Here is a 16,981-nt window from a genome sequence, read left to right as displayed (position 1 = left end):
CCTCCCGGGAGCGGGCCCGTGAGAGCGCACCCGCCCACGGCGCGGACGCCGGCCCTGCGTGGGAGGCGCGCGGCCCTGCGTCCCGCCTGCTGCGTGTCACCCCCGTCACGACTCCGCCGCGCACTTCGCCCCCGGCTCCGAACTCCGCCGCTTCCGCAGCCCCCCTCGGGCGCGGGGCTCGGGCTGCGGACCCCGGCTCTCGCCCCGAGGGATCCCGAGCCGCCCCCACCGCGCGTCGGACGTCAGCCTCCGCGGACCACCCCACCCACACCTTCCGCCCGCCGCCGGCGGGGGGGCCGCGCTCCAAGCTGTCAGAGCCCACGGCTTCACATGACAAAGCTCTCCTCGCCCTCCTGCCACTTGCGCAGCAGCTCAGCGGCGGGCTGAAACACAGTTAATTAAAGCAGGGGCAACGTCTTGGCTTCTCCCCTCTCGCGTGAAAAATAAACCCCAAAAGCAAAACGGAAGACGCGGTTGGACCCCACGCGCTCGCTTTAATGTTCTCGCTCCTGACCACTATCACCACCACCGTCCTCCCGAGAAAGGGAGACTTAGCCTCCCAAAACGCCACCAGCACACCTGCCCGGTGACCCGCCGTCCGGAAACCCTGGGCCGCACCCACGCCGCCTGCAGGGTACCCGCGCCTGGTGCGAGGTGGCGGCGATGCGCCCCAGAGTCCCAAGTCCCTGGAGGGGGCACAGAACCCCTTCGCCCCACCCGGGAGCGCCGCCCGCCCCCACGCCCACAAGCAAACCTGGGCATCCTGCGTCCCTCGGGATCCGAGGGCTGGGCTCCGAGGGCTGCCTTGCCCGAGCGCCCGCACCCCGCGTCCTTTCCCAGAAGCGCGTCCCCTGCCCCGATTTCCTGTTGACAGCTAAGGTGGGCGACGTGGAAGGAAGGCAAGAGTTGTCTCCAGGTTCGGGAAGTCGGTCTCCGCGGAGTGAAGAGGTGGGATCTCGAAATGGAAACAGCCCCCTCCGCCCCTCCCTCCCCTCCTCCTCCTCCACCTCCTCCTCTTCTTCTGTTTACCTCAAGTTTGAATTTTATCTGCGCAACATTAGCTGGAATGCGGACATTGAAGGAAAAAAAAAAAAAAAACACTCGCTCTCTACCCGGCAGCAGCTCCGGAGGAGCCATGTGGCATGAAGCCACCGCAAAGGGGAAAAAAGTGCTCTTAGCAACACAAACATGGCGAAATAGCTCCGACAGGCCCGGTTCACGCACCGCCCGGCCTTCTCTCCTCGCTCGCCGGCCGAACCCCCGGGCTGGGGGCTGCAGAGCCCTCGGGGCACCCGCGAGGAGGCGGGGGGCGCGGGCGGTATCCGCGCAGTCCGCGGAGAAGTACTGCCAGTTGGCGACCGAACCCGACTGCCTCAGCCCCCGGAGCTGGAAGCCGAACAACACCCCGGCCCCAGGTCCTCCTCGACCGGCTTCCCACCCTCCTCAACTCACCTCCCGGCCGACGCACGCCGCTTCCATCCCATTCCCGTCCTTTCCTCCCGAGCGAGTGAGACGCCGGAGGAAAATGATGCGCACGTAATTTGTACGGCGTATTCTTCGAGAATTTCCCCGGGATGATGACGAGGAGTGACGGAGACTGGAGACAGGTGCAGGTCTGGTGGCCGAGCTGCCGGCAAAGTTGCTCTCCGCGGCGCGATGGGCAGCGGGGGGCTCTGGCCAGGGCCGAGGACCCCAGACTCCCCGCCCCCCGCCGTCGCCCACTTGTCACGCCGGGCTTCTGCGTGCGCTCGGCTGCAAGGGAGGTGGCGTAGTTTCTCTTCCTCCCACCTCTTCTCACTCACTTGTTTTTGTAGCCGTGGGCTCTCCTCATGCTTTCCTCGCCACAATGTTGTTTCATCATATCATGTCCATCATGTGACACCGGAGAGGCCTCTATGGAAACTTAAAGGGGTTCCCACGTGACTGCAGTGGCAACAACAGCGGCAGGACTGGTGGCGGCGGCCGAAGCTATTGTACCACCACCCATCGGGAGCCCCTCGCTGCATCCCCAAGGTGCTTCTGGCGCTGCAGAAGCTCGGGGAAGCATCCGGGAGCTGTGGCGTCGGTACGTGCGTGCAGCCTGTGCTCCTACCCAGCAAGCCGAACAGAAGGAGCGTCCTTAAATCCTTTTCTACAGTCACAAAACCCACGCTCTGTTAAAATGACATTTCGTGGCTCCTACTTTATTTCCCCCAAAGAGCAATGAGTTTTCTAGCCGGCCTGATTAAATTAAAAAAAAAAAAAGATTTGTCCCTCTGTGAGTTTAGTTCCATATCACTGTAGAAATGCCAAAACAGTAACAGAGAGTTAGGCTTTTGATACGTAATTACCATCAGCACCAGTTTTAAAGCTTTGTGGAATTACATTCCTCCGGTAACTGTTGATGCTCACAGGAGACAAAAATGCAATGCTGTTTTTCTCCTCCGCAGCTATATTAGGGCTTTGTTGCTGACAACAGTAAAAACTTGTTTGTGTCAGGAAGTGAGGTATGAAGACAGGACCTGAAAGGTACAGACAAAACCAAAGTGGCAGTTTTGCATTACTTTTCTGACCATATTCTTTAAAATGGTGACAAGCAGAGGATCTGCTAATAAAATGTGTGATGTTTTATTGGAAATAAAAATCAGGAAAACATTCCCCTCTCATACATGGTAGACACTAGCTATTACACAAATACATATAGGCGTGAAGAGTGAGGAGCACGTGCATTTTTCTCGTGTTTTGTCCTCATTTCCAAAATTGAACTATTTAACAACAACTCTGACTTACTCAAGTCCAGTGACGTGTGGAAACTATCAGTTTTCAGTACTCTGGTATTACTGACTCACAACCCCCTTTGGGGTTTCCACCTTAAATCGTAATTCTCTGTCTTAAAAGTGTTGATGGACCATGAAAATGTTTATCTTATGAATCTAAGCTAGATAGCTATTTTTGTGTTTTGGTTCATGCTTTTCCATTTTAGAAGGAACGCTGGATTGGCAAAATTATGAAGAAAAAAAAAACTTTGCAGGAAACTAGAGTGGGATGAAAGCTCATCTTTTTCTTCCGGCCTTGCCTTGACTGTATTTCTTTCCACCTCATCAGTTTACCTCCTCAGCCATGATAAATGATCCTCATAGCATCTCTTCAGATTCCATAAATCCCTCCATTTTTACCTCGCAATCTCATGCCTAATTCTTCATCCCTTTCTCCTTGTCTGCCCTTGCCTCCCTTCCAGCTTACCCCCTTTTTTTTGGCCTGGGTGCTTCACTCAGGACTCCCCCTGGCCCCCAATATTCCCTCCCAGCCTTCTTCCCCTCGGCTCCCTGCCCCCACCCTTTTCCCAGCTCGGTCTCTCTAACGCAACTCTACCTCCTTACCTCTGTTTGACCTCCTTTCATCTCCTCCACAGTCTGACCCATCACCTCCTTTAAGTCTGACTTAAAGGCCTCTCCTTACCTTTCTTTACCTGAAATGTGCTGCCCCTTACTGGGGTCTCCTTGACACCCTCCTCTCTGGTCCCATCCCTTCTGCGGTCAAGCCCAGCATTCCTCCACGGCTTGGCCTGGTCAGCTTGAACCTCATTTTGTTCGCGTGGCCCTGCGCTTCTGGGAAAAAGAGTGTGTGGTGCACAGTGAGACCAAGACTCCCCTTGGTCCGAGGCCCCTGCCTCGCCCCCTCCGCCCCTCCCGAGGCCGGGTTGCGGCGCTTCCTGGGCGGATGGTTTGGACCCGCTGCCGCAGCTGCGGTTCTGCTGTGTCATGCAAGAAGGAGGCGGCGGCGGCGGCGGCGGCCGGAGCTGGAGGGGGAGGAGGGGAGGAACCTGATCCTCCGGTAGCTAAGGGCTGGAGGCAAACACCGACCTCCCCCAGAGCCGCCCGGGAGTAGGGAGGGCTCCGCCACCCGAGGGGCCCTCCCCGCGGGGCAGAGGGTAAGTGGGGCGGCGCAGGTGGTCGCCTTGGGAAGGGAGCGCACAGGGGGGTCCGGCGGGGTGGTGGGAGCACCTGGAACTACGTCGTCCCAAGTAAAGAATTCCAGTGTTCAGCTGAGAGGGACCCCGGCTGCAATAAGGATGACCAGCCAAAGGCAGCCATGACCACTATTCGAATAACGCCCCACAGTTGACCCAGGCTGCGCCGAGGGTGGAGTTGTGCATCCCGAACTCGGGACTGAGCTGGAAGCAATGATTCAGAGTTGGAGAAACATCACCCAGTCAGTCGCCCTGAATAGCAAAAGCCAACACACCCCATGTTCCTAGTCTAGCCTTGCTGCGCTTTCTGGATTGTCTTGTTCAAAACTAGGCAAAGGAATGGGAAACCTGCCCAGCCTCACTTTAGCCACGAAAATAATGCTCTTGGCCAGTGGCCCTAGACAAACAGCCCCTGGTGCAATTAAACAATCAATAGGAAAAAGGGCTTCATCTCCCTCATTGCCCTCCTTCCCTGAGCTCCTTCGACCAGGATAATTCATTGTGCTTTAAAGAGAAAGAAAACGTGTTGTATAGCTTCCCACCCACCCTGCTGCCAGCCTCCCGCCCCACAGCACCAACCGCAGACTGCATGCCCTGCGCCCACCCCACCTTAAGAGCTATGCTTGGGGAGACGGTGCTCCGTGTAGCATGATGCCTTCAACTCCCCCAAAACTCACCTCCTTTGCCTTTGACCCTAGGGGACTCAAAGCTTAGGGCTGAGCGCAGGGATGTGGAAGGAGGATGCGGAGGAATAGGCTGCACACATATGAACCTTATTTTTTTCATCTAATACAATTCGCAGGACCACTACGCATTATTATTATTATTATTTCTTCCCATTTCGCTTGTAGAAATTTTAAAAAGCACTTTCTGAAACATCATTTTTTAAAAAAATGTCAGTCATACATTTAAAAGTAAGGGGTTGATGGGATTAACTGAAAGGCTAATGACTGTCTCAAAAGCACATGCGGTTGCTAGGGAACTCGGGCTCATCCTGCTCTCTAATCACCAGCCTGTTAGGTGGAAATCAAACTGCTCGGGGTGTTATTAAAATGAATGGCATTTGGTTAAAGGCTTTCTTGCTTATGTTGTAGCATCTTGAATTATCATCAACGGCCTCCTACCCACATACCTTGTTTTCCTAATTTGATTTCTGTATTTGCGTCATTGCCAGGGACACTCAGACTAGACCAGTCAGGTTCACTTCCTGTTTCTCAGAACTGGTTTATATTTGGTCTGGTAGCACTAGCTGGTAAAACATTGTCAAGCCCGTCCTCTTGGAAAGAAAGCTTTGCTTTCAGTTCAAAACAAATTATACCAATTAAAGTCTAATTCCCATGAAAAACGTCATCATTTGAAAAATAAGGTAGACCGCCAGTCTACTTAATTAGCCATTTGAGAAAACCATTCTTGAAATGTAAGACCTAGAAAAATCCATCTTTATTTCTTTTACTCAGAATCTTCAGTCTTCGGCATTGGAACTAAAACAAATTCAAGTGAAGAGTAGATATGATGTTTCTAAAATGAAGCACACACACAAAAATACACATTCAAGCTGGGGAAGTCGTTTTGACTAAATAAGGCATATAATTGAATGGGATCCAGGCCCAGGAAGGACAAATAAGCTTGGGCTAGCATTGTGGCCTTATGAGAACAAAGTATGATTATAGGACTACACTGCAAATAGGAAACCCCATCACTGGTGTACTGTCTTTCTCCCGATTCTTCTATGTTCCTGGGCAAGACACTCTTACCCCTTCCCCAGTTCCTTCCTCTTTATACCAAGGATATTACAAAGACAATATTATAGGTATAAGACTATATAAATAGGCAAGTTCTCATGTGGATAATTCATTTAGATGGAAAATACAGCTCTTTGAAAATGATATGTGTGAGCCCAGATTGATAATATATGCCTAAAATCCCAGCATTCTGTGGTGCTGAAGCAGGAGAATCACAGTTGCTCAGTTTGGGCAACTGAGTAAAACACTGTCTAAAAATTTTTTTAAAAAGTCTGAGGAATGTAGCTCAGTTTGAAAGCCATGGGTTCAATCCCTAATACTATCCCCCCCAAAAAAAGCAGGAGAGAGAGAGAGAGAGAGAGAGAGAGAGAGAGAGAGAGAGAGAGAGAGAATGAAAAGGAAGCAAGGTCTTGTAGTTATGTTAGATGCAGTTCACTGTTACGGTTTGGTCCTAAAATTCTGCTTAAAAGACTCATTTATTCAGAAATAGGGCTTTTGGAAGGTGATTGGATCATGAGGGCTCTAATTTCATCATCGTATTAAGTTATTGATGGACTTAATTTTTTTTTCTTGGTTTTTTTCACACAGGGTCTTTGGCACGGGGTGTTTTGACACAGGGTAGAGCCACTCCGGCCTTGAACTCACAATTCTCCTGTCTTACCCTCCTGCATGCAGGGATTACCTGTATGCACTATCATGCCTGGCACTGAGGGATTCATCATTTGATGGCATTATTGCAAGGCGATGCAACTTAGGAGATAGTGCTTCACCGAAGGAAGCAGGCCGCTGAGTGGGCACAGCCTTGTCCACACTGCTTGCTCTGTCTTTCTCTGCTCCCCAGCTGCCGTGAGGTGAGCAGCTGTCTGCCACAGCATTCTTCCATGATGTTTCTGACTTGGAACCAACCATGCACAGACTAAGACCTCTTAAACCTTGGGTCAAAATATGGAAATCTTTCGTCCTTCAGGTTGACATTTTCAGATATTTTCTCAAAGTGACAGAAAGCTGACTAACATTCACCCACTGTACTTCGATGAGCAAAGCAATGGCATGATGGAGGAAGGGCTATAAAAAAATAAACAAGGAACTCACTGAATCCTTAGGCACCCAGTAATTTATTTGTCTTTAATTAGTGATAGGCAAAAACATACTTAATTTAGAGTTAAGCAAATTTCAGATTCAGTTTATTAAGAATTCGCATGAAGAAACGTAAGATTTATAGTGGAAAGAAAAGTCTTGACTTTGAAACCCAACTCTGCCACTTTATTCATTATTGAGTGCCTACAGTGTGTCAAATACTGTGCTAGTCCTGGGAATACAGAGATGGATAGGACCACAGTCCATGGCCTCTAGACCCTACAATCTGTTGAGGAGGCAAAGGAGTACACAGTTGATCACACAACTGTGAGATGATACAGAAGAACAGGGAAGGGACATGCGTATAAAGGATGAGTCTGAGGTGAGTACTGAGGGATGAACCGAAGTCAGCCAGACAGATGGGCAAATTCAAAGGGAGGTATTCCAAGCAAGAAAGTATTTTGTGTAAATACCTCGATGTTCAAGAGGCATGCCCAGAAAGTTGAGCATAAAGGACAGTGCCCACAGGAAGAAGATTCTCAATGAAGAATATTATAGCACTGCATGGCAGAAATCCTGAAATTTACATCTGAAAAGATTAGCTTGGTTTTATATGGTAAAAGACTTTATATGTTTGTTTTTTTTTAAAGAAGTTTGAATTTAGCTTAAGGCCAAGGGAAAACCACTGATTAATTTTAAGAAGTATAATGAAACATGATCGTATGTCCAGTTTAGAAAGAGCCTGCCAGTTTGAAGAATTTATTGGTAATTATAAGTAAGGAGACTAGGAGGTTATTTGAGCATTATGGAAAACAAAATGGACATGCAAACTAAAGCAGCAAGAGTAGAAATAGAAGGGAAGGATATGGTAGTTCAGACAGCTAAGCAACTGAACTTGATTATTGATTATATCTGTAGCATTAAGGAATAGTGAATGATTTATGGCCTACATAAATGGGAAGATGGTGGTGTCTTTCATCAAGATGGGGACCTACCTGAGGAGAGGCAAGGTAATTAGTTTAATTTTAAATATGTTGAGTTTGAAGTATACATATGTGTCAAAGTGAAGCCATCAACTACATAACTGAACAGGAGGATCTACAACTCTGGAGAGAGAGCCAATCAGAGTAACTGATAGTTCATAGGCATTGCTGGGATGCCTATAAAACCCAGTAAAAAGAAAGAAGAGTGCTTAGTAGGGAACGCTATAAAAATATCAGAGGTGAGGAAAGAAAGACTCAGGGGAAACAATAGATAGGAGAACCAGGAACAGGGAACGCAGAGGGTGAGAGAGAAACAACAGCATTAAGGACTCCAGAGAGATCCAGAGAAATGAGGCAGAAAAGTCCGTGTATTTAGCAACAAGAAGGTCATTGGCATGTTTGGCAAGAAACATATTTATGAGTAAAAGGTAGATAGTAACCAGATTGCAGTGGATTGAGGGGTGAGAAGTTCTTTTAGGTAAGAAGCACTAAAGGGCAAATAGGGAAAGAACGTAAAGGTATCAGTTATTGGGAAAAATATTTAAAGTCATGGTCTGTGAGGATAAGGACATATAGGAGCAAAAGGAAATAATGTAGCAGTCCAGATTCTTTTGACCTTCTTCAAATTAAGTGATACCACCATCCACCAATTGCTTCAGCCAAGAAACATGCAGATGTTCATGATTCTTCTCTTTTTATCAGCTTTCATGATCCATCCATGAGAATTTAGGTGACCTCTCATTCCAAAACTTGTCCATCTTCACTGCTATCCTCCTCCTCCAAGCCACCACCATCTCTCTTCTGTGCTCCATAATAGCTTTCTAAATGTTTTTCCTGCTACTGTGGTCCTTCTCATTTTCTGTACCACAGCTAGAGTGACATAAGTCAGATATAAAAACACAGATCAGATTCCGTCACTCGTCTTAGAAACCCCCCACATACTCTGATTGCACTTGGAATGAAGTTCAGAGGAGCTTCCTGGCCTGTGAAGTATGGGAGTCACCTCACACCCCACTTTTAACTTCACCTCCCATCTTGTACCCTGATTCCAACCACATGGACGTTTTTCTGTTTCTTAGATACACTGACTCTGCTCTTGCCTTGAAGGGCTTATTCCAGTTATCTCCTTTCCCTGGGATAGCTTTTGGATCCTTGTGGTCTTTGTTTAAAGGTCGTCTCTGGAACAAGACCTTCCTGACCATTCCACTCGAAGGCTTCCCCTCTGCCCACCTTTCCAATCATCATATGCATTTTTTCATCATAATAGAACTTCATTACAGAAACATTCTACTACTGCTGGTTTTATTGCTTTATGGTAAAGACTTCTCTAGAACCAATTAATAGAAATTAGACTCATCAAGGATCACAGTCTGCCAGGTGTGGTGGTGCACGCCTCTCATTCCAGCACTCAGGAGTCTAAGGCAAGAGGATCTTTGTGAGTTCAAGGCCAGCCTTGGACTACATATGAGTTCAGTCTAGCCTGAACTACTAGCAAGAAATTGTCTCCAAAACGAAGAGAAAGGAAAGGAAAGAAAAGGAAAGGAAAGGAGGAAGGAAGAAGGAAAGAAAGAAAAGAAAAGAAAAAAGAAAAGGAAAGAAAGAAAGAAAGAAAGAAAGAAAGAAAGAAAGAAAGAAAGAAAGAAAGACAGAAAGAAAGACAGAAAGAGAATCAAAGTCTGATTCAGGTGTGGTGGCACATACTTGTCCTCCTAGCACTTTGGGAGGGTGAGGTAGGAGGATTATCATTTCTAGCCCAACCTGCACAATTTAGCAATTTAGAGAGATCTTGTCACAAAATATCAGTCAATCAATGGGATACAGGTGTGGCTCAGTGCAGAGGTCCAAGGTTCAATCTCTAATACTACTACAAAAAAAAAAAAAAAAAAAAAAAAAAGAAAGGAAACAAAAAGCATCAGAGTCTGAGCCAGCATGGTGGTGCATGCCTGTAATCCAGCACTCTGGGAGACTGAAGCAGGAGATCACAAATTCTAACCAAACCTAGGCATCTTGGTGACTTAGTGAGAACCTGTGTCAAAATTTTAAAAAGGACTAGGGATGTAGCGCACTGTAAAGGTCCTGGGTTGTACCCCCAGTGTCCCCCTACACACACACACACACATTCACAGAGGATTAGTCCAGCTGGGAATGGTGGTAAATCCTTATAATCCAGCTACTTGGGAGATTAAAGCAGAAGAATTGCAAGTTTGAGGCCAACATGGACAACTTGGTAAAACCTTGTATAAAAATAAAAAAGACTGGGAATATAGTTAGTGGTAGAGCACTAGACTACAATGGGTTCAATCTTCAGTACAGCCAAAAGAAGAAAAATAGGGACAAGGCAGAAAGGAGAAAGAGAAGACCGAAGAGGAAGAAGAGGAGGAAAGGGAAGAGGAAGGAGGAGGAGAAAAATGGAGTCTGGTGGATTATGTATTACTAGACATTTAAGATTTTGGACTAGAGACCATACTCTCTTATGTGAAATAAATCAGACCTGCATGTACAAACATCGTATTGTCTCGCTAGAGTAAGAACATAAAAGAGTAAATAAAATCTGAAAGGAACAATGAATACTGTGAAAAGGGAATGAATCTGTTCAAAAGGAAGAAATTATTGAGATGAAGAAAAGGACAAGAAAGAGAGAAAAGAAGAGATATCTCTATAGATGCAGGGAGGCTTGGATCATTGTACTGAGAATTTCTGCTGGTCTAGGGAAAGGATCAGTTAATTTTGTAATTTTTTTCCTCTTTCTCTATTCTTAAATTCTTAAAACTTTTTTTTTCAATTTTGCATGCGTATTTCTGGTAATCTAAACAACTAAGTTGAAGACAACACCATGCGACAGAACAAATACTGTCGAATTCATATTATTTAGTTCAGTGAAATTCTGTATCATTTCTAATTTTTTACTATTCCTATTTTCTATCCTCTTTAAATTTTTTTTAAGATTTTGGAAGTTTTTTTAAGATTTTGGAAGGGTTTTTTTAAGATTCTTTTGAAGATTTTTTTTTTTAAGAGTTTCTAGCTAACTTGGACATTCACATTCACTCTGGTTCGTAATAGTGCATTCCTCATTGGGCTGTTAGAAAATAAAGGTGATTTTGTCAGGCTACTTTCAGCAAGTCTGAGCTTCTGTACATCCACACACACCCCATTTGTGGGGGCCCCTGGGGTGGGGGAAGCCCTTGGTTACCATGAATTATTAGAATAAAACTTGACCAGAATGTAAAGAATTTTAAAAGAATTTCTGAAAGAACCTAGAAATTAGATTATGTAAGAAGAAATCAAAACACTCCTACAAATCAATAAGAAGAACACTGAAAACTAGAAAGTTAGGCAAAAGATATGGCAGATTATAGGCAAGGAAATACAAAGAGATATTTAAAATATGTAACAGTGTTCACTTTTGTCATAGCAAGAAATGTATACTCTTCATATATCAAGTTGACAAAATTTCTAACATTTAGTTAACACTTGGCTGGTCAGGCGTGGTCTTGCACGTCAGAGGGAAGGACAGTTGATGCCATCCTTTGAAGGGTGACCTGGTGGTACATACCACACTTTCAAATGTACAAAGCTTTTGACCTAGCAATTCTACCTTTATATATTTATCTAGTAGATAGATTTGGACATTCATTGAAGGATGAATCTGCCTAGGACATTCACTGAAGCATTATTTATAGTCATCAGTAACTGCAAACAGCTATCAAAAGAGAATCCACAAAAAAGTGAATTGGCTAAATAAATTATGATGCAGTTATATAAGTGAAAAGTAGGTATCCATAAAGATTTGTGATGCACCTCTGGACATATTTATATTCAGAGACTGTCATGAAGCATTACTATGTAAAAAAGTTAAGATGAAGACCCGTATATGACCAGGTATAGTGGCACATGCCTGTAATCTTGACTACTTGGGAGGATGAAGCACGAAGATTCCAAATTGAAGGCCAGCGTGGGTCATTTAGTAAGACTTTGTCTGAAAATGAAAAGGGCTAGAGATCTAGCTCAGCGGTCCTTGGGTTCAATCTTCAGTACCACCAAAACAAAAAAAAAAAAAAGAAAGAAACAAATTCGTATATGTGTTTTGCTAGGCCTGCATGTCTGTTTGAAAGGCATTTACATTTTTTTATTTGAAAAGTCATTATCTGTGGGAAGATTAAATAAAACAGGGTAAAATCATGTAGAGAGACTAGTTGGAAGGGGTTTATGTAAGAGATAATAATTACCTCGCTGAAACCAGTGGCATGCAGAGACAGAAATGATAAGAATCCAAAACAATTATTGTTGATGACTTTGGTTGATTGGAGATGGTGAGTTATAGAAAGAGGGATTCTGTCATGGTGGACTTGAGAATGCTTTCAAGATTGGATATAAAAACAGAAGTGTCAGCTACCAAGATGGGGAATCTAAGGACAGACACAGAATTATAGGGGAAAATCAAAAGTTTTATCCAAGTGCACAGGCTGGTACACCTGTACCAAGTGGACAGATGTCCACTACAAGTTTGTAGGCAGTGTTCTGAAGCTCAGAATTTCTAGAGCTGGATTTATAAATTTGAAAGAAGATGGCCTCGAGATGACAGGTAGGATCAAAAGATGAGTAGGGCCAGGACTAAGTTCTAATCATGTAGAGATTGAATAGAAGAGAGATGACAGTGGAGACTGAGAATCAGAAATCCCAGAAATAAAACTAGGAAACCATAGGGCCAAAAGACCCAAGCGTGTTGAGGAGAATCAATCTGTTACATCATGCCAAAGCTCAAGGAAGATCATTGTTCTGTGTTAGTCTCATGAACTCAAAGCTCCTTTTGAGTTGAGATTATTTTATTTGAATTCTATTTTTTAAAAATTTATTTGGTACAGGGTCTCACTATGCTCAGACTTGTAGTGAGCCTCCTGTTTTTAGCCTCCCCTGTGCTGGGATTACAGGTATGCACCACCACACCCAGTCTCAGTGGCCAGCTCAGCATGTGTAACCTATGGCTTACTGCACACCTCACTTAGAATAATCAGTAAATTTTTTTTTAATTTGGGAGAAGAACAAGGAAACATAGAAAGATACACAGAAAGACAATAGAATTTATGTTTGCACATCAAAAAATAAGCAAACAAAGCAAATTCACTTGAAGTCCAATTTGATCTTGGAAAACAGAAGTAAGTTCTGTGGTCTCTGTTACCCTTGAACTAAACATGGGAGTTGAACACTCACAGTGCTGATAAGTGCCTTCCAAAATATTTTGCTAGGTAATACTTGTGCCTGGTCAATCCAAATCCATTTTTATCTTTATTTAGGTCCTGAGTGATAACAAAAAGAATAGTTTGGTTTCACTCATCTATCTGATCCCATCACCCCAAGCTGAATCAGTTGATGGCACCTGAGGAATCCACTTCAGTGCCACTACAGCTCTATAGGACACTGCAGCCACTCCTGGGACACCCAGCCCTGGTTTCCTATCACAGGGTCAGGTGACTCTTGGCAGGAAGAGACTTATAATCTCTTAGAGAAATACCAGCTTCTCTGTTTGTTGTTTCTACATCAACACACTGATGCTATCTGAAGAGACTACAGGGAATATGGACGAAGAAAAAGTTTGGCTTTGTTTGGGGAATGTAGAAATCTGCAAAATAAAAGAGAAGGGCCTCACGTGAGAAGAAAATTAAATAATACATTATGTAAACAATATGTAAAATGCTATTAGAGCATATGTCAGTTACCCTGAAGATTGGCACACTTCTCTACAGAGCCAGATAGAAAATGATTGGGGTTTTTCTGGCCATACAGTTTCTTGTCCAACTACTGCATTCTGCCAAGACAGTGCGAAAGCAGCCACAGACAGTACATAAATGAATGAACTCAGCCATGTACTAATAAAACTTTATTTGTGAACACCGAAATAGAACTTCATGTAACTTTTCCATACCACCAAATATTCTCCTTTTGACTTTTTCGCGACCATTTAAAAATGTGAAAGACATTCTTTTTTCACAAGCTAAACAGAAACAGGCTTGGCATGTAGGCCATAGTTAGGCAAAGACAAACATAAACATCATATTATGAAAAAGATGTCCAGATTTGGACTTCTAAAGAAAAAAATTTTTAACTTCTCAAATTTATTTGAACATATAAACACACTGCTTGCTTCTGGCTTAGGCAAGAGTAAAGTATGTCCCCTTGGTTCAATGTTCATTGAACACTTTGCTTTTTCTCTTCCTTGTAGCATCATGTCTATGAATATTTACAGTCACGTACCATGTAACAATGGTTTGCTCATATGGCGGACCAATAAGGTTATAATGGAGATGCAAAATTCCTACACCTAATGATGCAGCCACCAGCACACTCTAGCACAACATGTTATCCAGATGCTGGTGTAAACAAACCTACTGCACTGTTAGCCACATAAAAGGGCAGCACATACAATTCTATATGGTATAGAATACTTGATGATAATAAGTGACTATGTTGCTAAGTTATGTATTGGCTATTCTATATCATGATCTTAGAGTGCACTCTTACCAAGAAATTATAATATAACAGTATACCAGAGTACATCAACATTGTCTGGTACATCTTTTTCTCTTGCTCTTAAATCTCTATTTTTCATTTTCGATTGGCCTATAACAGTGATGGCAAACCTTTTAGAGCTTTTAGTGAAAATAGCCTACTGTGGCATGCATGCCATATACTTGCCACCACTGTCTTAGAAGAAAGGAAAATACAGGGTATATCATATAGATCAAATATCTCATATTATATATATGTAAATATGCCATATAATCTAGGTATGTAGTAGGCTATGCAGTGTGTAGCTTGTGTAAGTATGCTCTATGATGCTTGCAAAGTGGTAAAATCTCCAAAGAACAGTTACTTGGAATACATGCCCATCATTAAGTGATTCCTGGCTATGTTTTTATATAGAAACTGCAAAATACAAATACCTAAACCAAGAGAGGAAATGGTAGTGCTAATCACATTTTTGAACTTCCCTACTTCATTTGCTAAATACATTGTTCTTTCTTTTTTCGTGGTACCAGGGATCGAATTCAGGACTGTGTGCTTGCCAGGGAACTGCTTGTGCCACAAAGCTGTATCCTTAGCCCCATTCAATGCATTATTCTTGGTCTAAATTTTAAATAGTGCAGTGGTGTGTATTACAAAGTTAGAAATAAAAGAAGTTAGATCACTGATGGGTAGGTAGATAGGTGAAAAATCTAGTGGCTGATAAGTTCAGTGAGAATTGTTTGGGTGTGTAACCATATAAATGGATAAACGTTGTCATTTGAAGCAATAAATGCACAGTCTGGAAAAAAAAAAAAAACCTCAGTTTAAATCTGAGCTCTTTTGCATCCCAGTTGTGTGACCTTGGGCTGATTATATAAACCATAGAAGCTTCAGTTTCCTCTGTGTAGAAAGAGGATAATAATAACTACCTCTGAAGGAAGCTGTGAGAATTAAATCAGGTAGTGTATGCAAGTCAGCTCGTGTGGTACCTGGGACGTGGTGAGCAATTAATAAATCATAGCTGTTGTAATATGGTAGCCTGAAAGCTTAAAGCATTCCATCAGAGGCAGAGCAGAATAACCTTGGAAGTCCTGAAGTCATGGACACATATGGAAACTCACATCTGAGAGTAGATGGCTGGCAGAAAACATTTGGGTAAAAATAAAAGCAGAAGTGACATTGTCACAAAAGCATACAAGACATCTGGCCAGTTGTTCCCTAGCAACGAGCTGCTGGATTGTCTAAGAAGTTCCACCTTGAGATCTAGCTTCCTAGACTCCCCATTACTTTGATGCCAATTATGACTGTGGAGAAAGCGCATCATCTTTGTGCCCCTCGCATCTTGTTTCCTTCCAGTCATGCCAGCTGTGTGCCTCTGACACCGATAGGTCTGCTACCACCCCTTTGCTTGCCCAGTTCTGGGCTTCTACCCGACTGCTGCCACTCTCCCTCTGACCATTGCAACCCAGTTTCCCCCTATGTGTGAGACCCTGCTCTGAGCCCTAGCCTCCCTTACAACTCCTATTTGTTTAGCTCAACTATGACCAGTCTTTTTTCCCAGAGGAGGTTTATTGTAACTGCCCAGGCCCCTGGTGTATTCTTACACTGTGGGACACTGTGCCTTACCTTTCATGGATAACCTGTTGCTAGGTAAGACTGAACTGGCTGGTATTAATAGCTTCCTGAACTTTACCATGGTGTGAAACCCCAGGTCTTGCATAGCCTGGCTTCCCTAATGTAGGCTGGCTTCTGTGTTCCCAGCAGGGACCCTGGGGAATACCTCTACCCCAGTCTTGGTTCATTCTTTCTCTCACTGGCCATGTGTTGTCAGCTAGTCCAAGCACGCCTTGTGACCCTGTTATGGCAACATCAAGCATGCTTTCCCAATACAAATGACAGAGTTATTGGCACAGGGGCACAGTAAAGGGGTGATGGAGAGCTTCAGTTTATCTCACATCAGCTGACAATATCGCTATGTGCAAAGTGAGTATCAAATGAAGTAGGCATGACTTAAGTTCAAACTAATTGCTCATTGAATAGGTACTAGTCTGTGGTTAACTCCAACCAACTTAGAAGAATATGTAGGTAAAGCAGAAGTGACAAACAACTTAAAATTAAAGTGACCATGGCACCCTTGAAATTGTAACCGCCAGATGAAGCAACTCTGTATTCACTATACTGATAAGGCAGGAGAGTTAAGAGATTGTAGGACCTGAGACTATCCAGCAAGGAGCTGGGAAATAAAGCTGAAGTTGAGTAAACTGTCTTTTTTTTTTATGGTAGCAGGGATCAAACCAGAACCTTGCATTTGCCAGGCAAGCACTTATTCCACTGAGCTATCTCCGCGCCCCGTGTAAACTGTTTTGAAATGCATACTCTCACAAAATCAATGATTTCAGTAAAGAGGAGAGAATCTTAAAAAGATCAATGTGGTTGCTCAAGAACTGTTTTGGCAAATTCATCTTTTTAAAGAACACACATGAAAGACAGGAGAAGGGGCATACAATAGCCTTCTTATCTGTGGAAGGGACTACATTCCAAGACTCCCAGTGGATGCCCCAAACCTCTGAGGGCTTCAAACCCATATGTGCTATGCTTTCTCCTATGCACACACCATGACTGCTGTGTTTTTTTCCCCATGTGTACGTACCTTTGATAAAATTTAATTGATGGATGTACAGCAATTAACCACTAAGAAGAATATATGCAGTGTATTATTTGTTGAAACT

The 16,981-nt window shown here is 44.1% G+C and overlaps 1 protein-coding gene and 1 long non-coding RNA gene across 3 annotated transcripts in view; one reads left to right on the top strand and one right to left on the bottom strand.

Annotated features, from left to right (window-relative positions):
* Positions 1–3,734, bottom strand: part of LOC111815353 — a 212,463-nt gene extending 208,729 nt beyond the window's left edge. The window contains exons 1-2 of one of the 2 annotated variants that reach the window (XR_002820048.1): positions 3,439–3,734; positions 1,453–2,501 (exon numbers count right to left, since the gene is read on the bottom strand). This is a non-coding gene — a long non-coding RNA (uncharacterized LOC111815353). The remainder of the gene's footprint in view (positions 1–1,452; positions 2,502–3,438) is intronic. The other variant, XR_002820049.1, reaches the window with a different exon arrangement.
* Positions 3,735–3,833: 99 nt separating this feature from the next.
* Mkln1 (muskelin 1) overlaps positions 3,834–16,981 on the top strand; it is a 377,765-nt gene continuing 364,617 nt past the window's right edge. The window contains exon 1 of the mRNA XM_023709865.1: positions 3,834–3,910. The gene's annotated coding sequence lies outside the window, so the exon portion shown is untranslated. The remainder of the gene's footprint in view (positions 3,911–16,981) is intronic.

This window comes from Octodon degus, unplaced genomic scaffold, assembly GCF_000260255.1.
Source record: "Octodon degus isolate 3935 unplaced genomic scaffold, OctDeg1.0 scaffold00015, whole genome shotgun sequence".
NCBI lineage: Eukaryota > Metazoa > Chordata > Mammalia > Rodentia > Octodontidae > Octodon > Octodon degus.
This window is presented reverse-complemented; position numbering and strand designations above follow the sequence as displayed.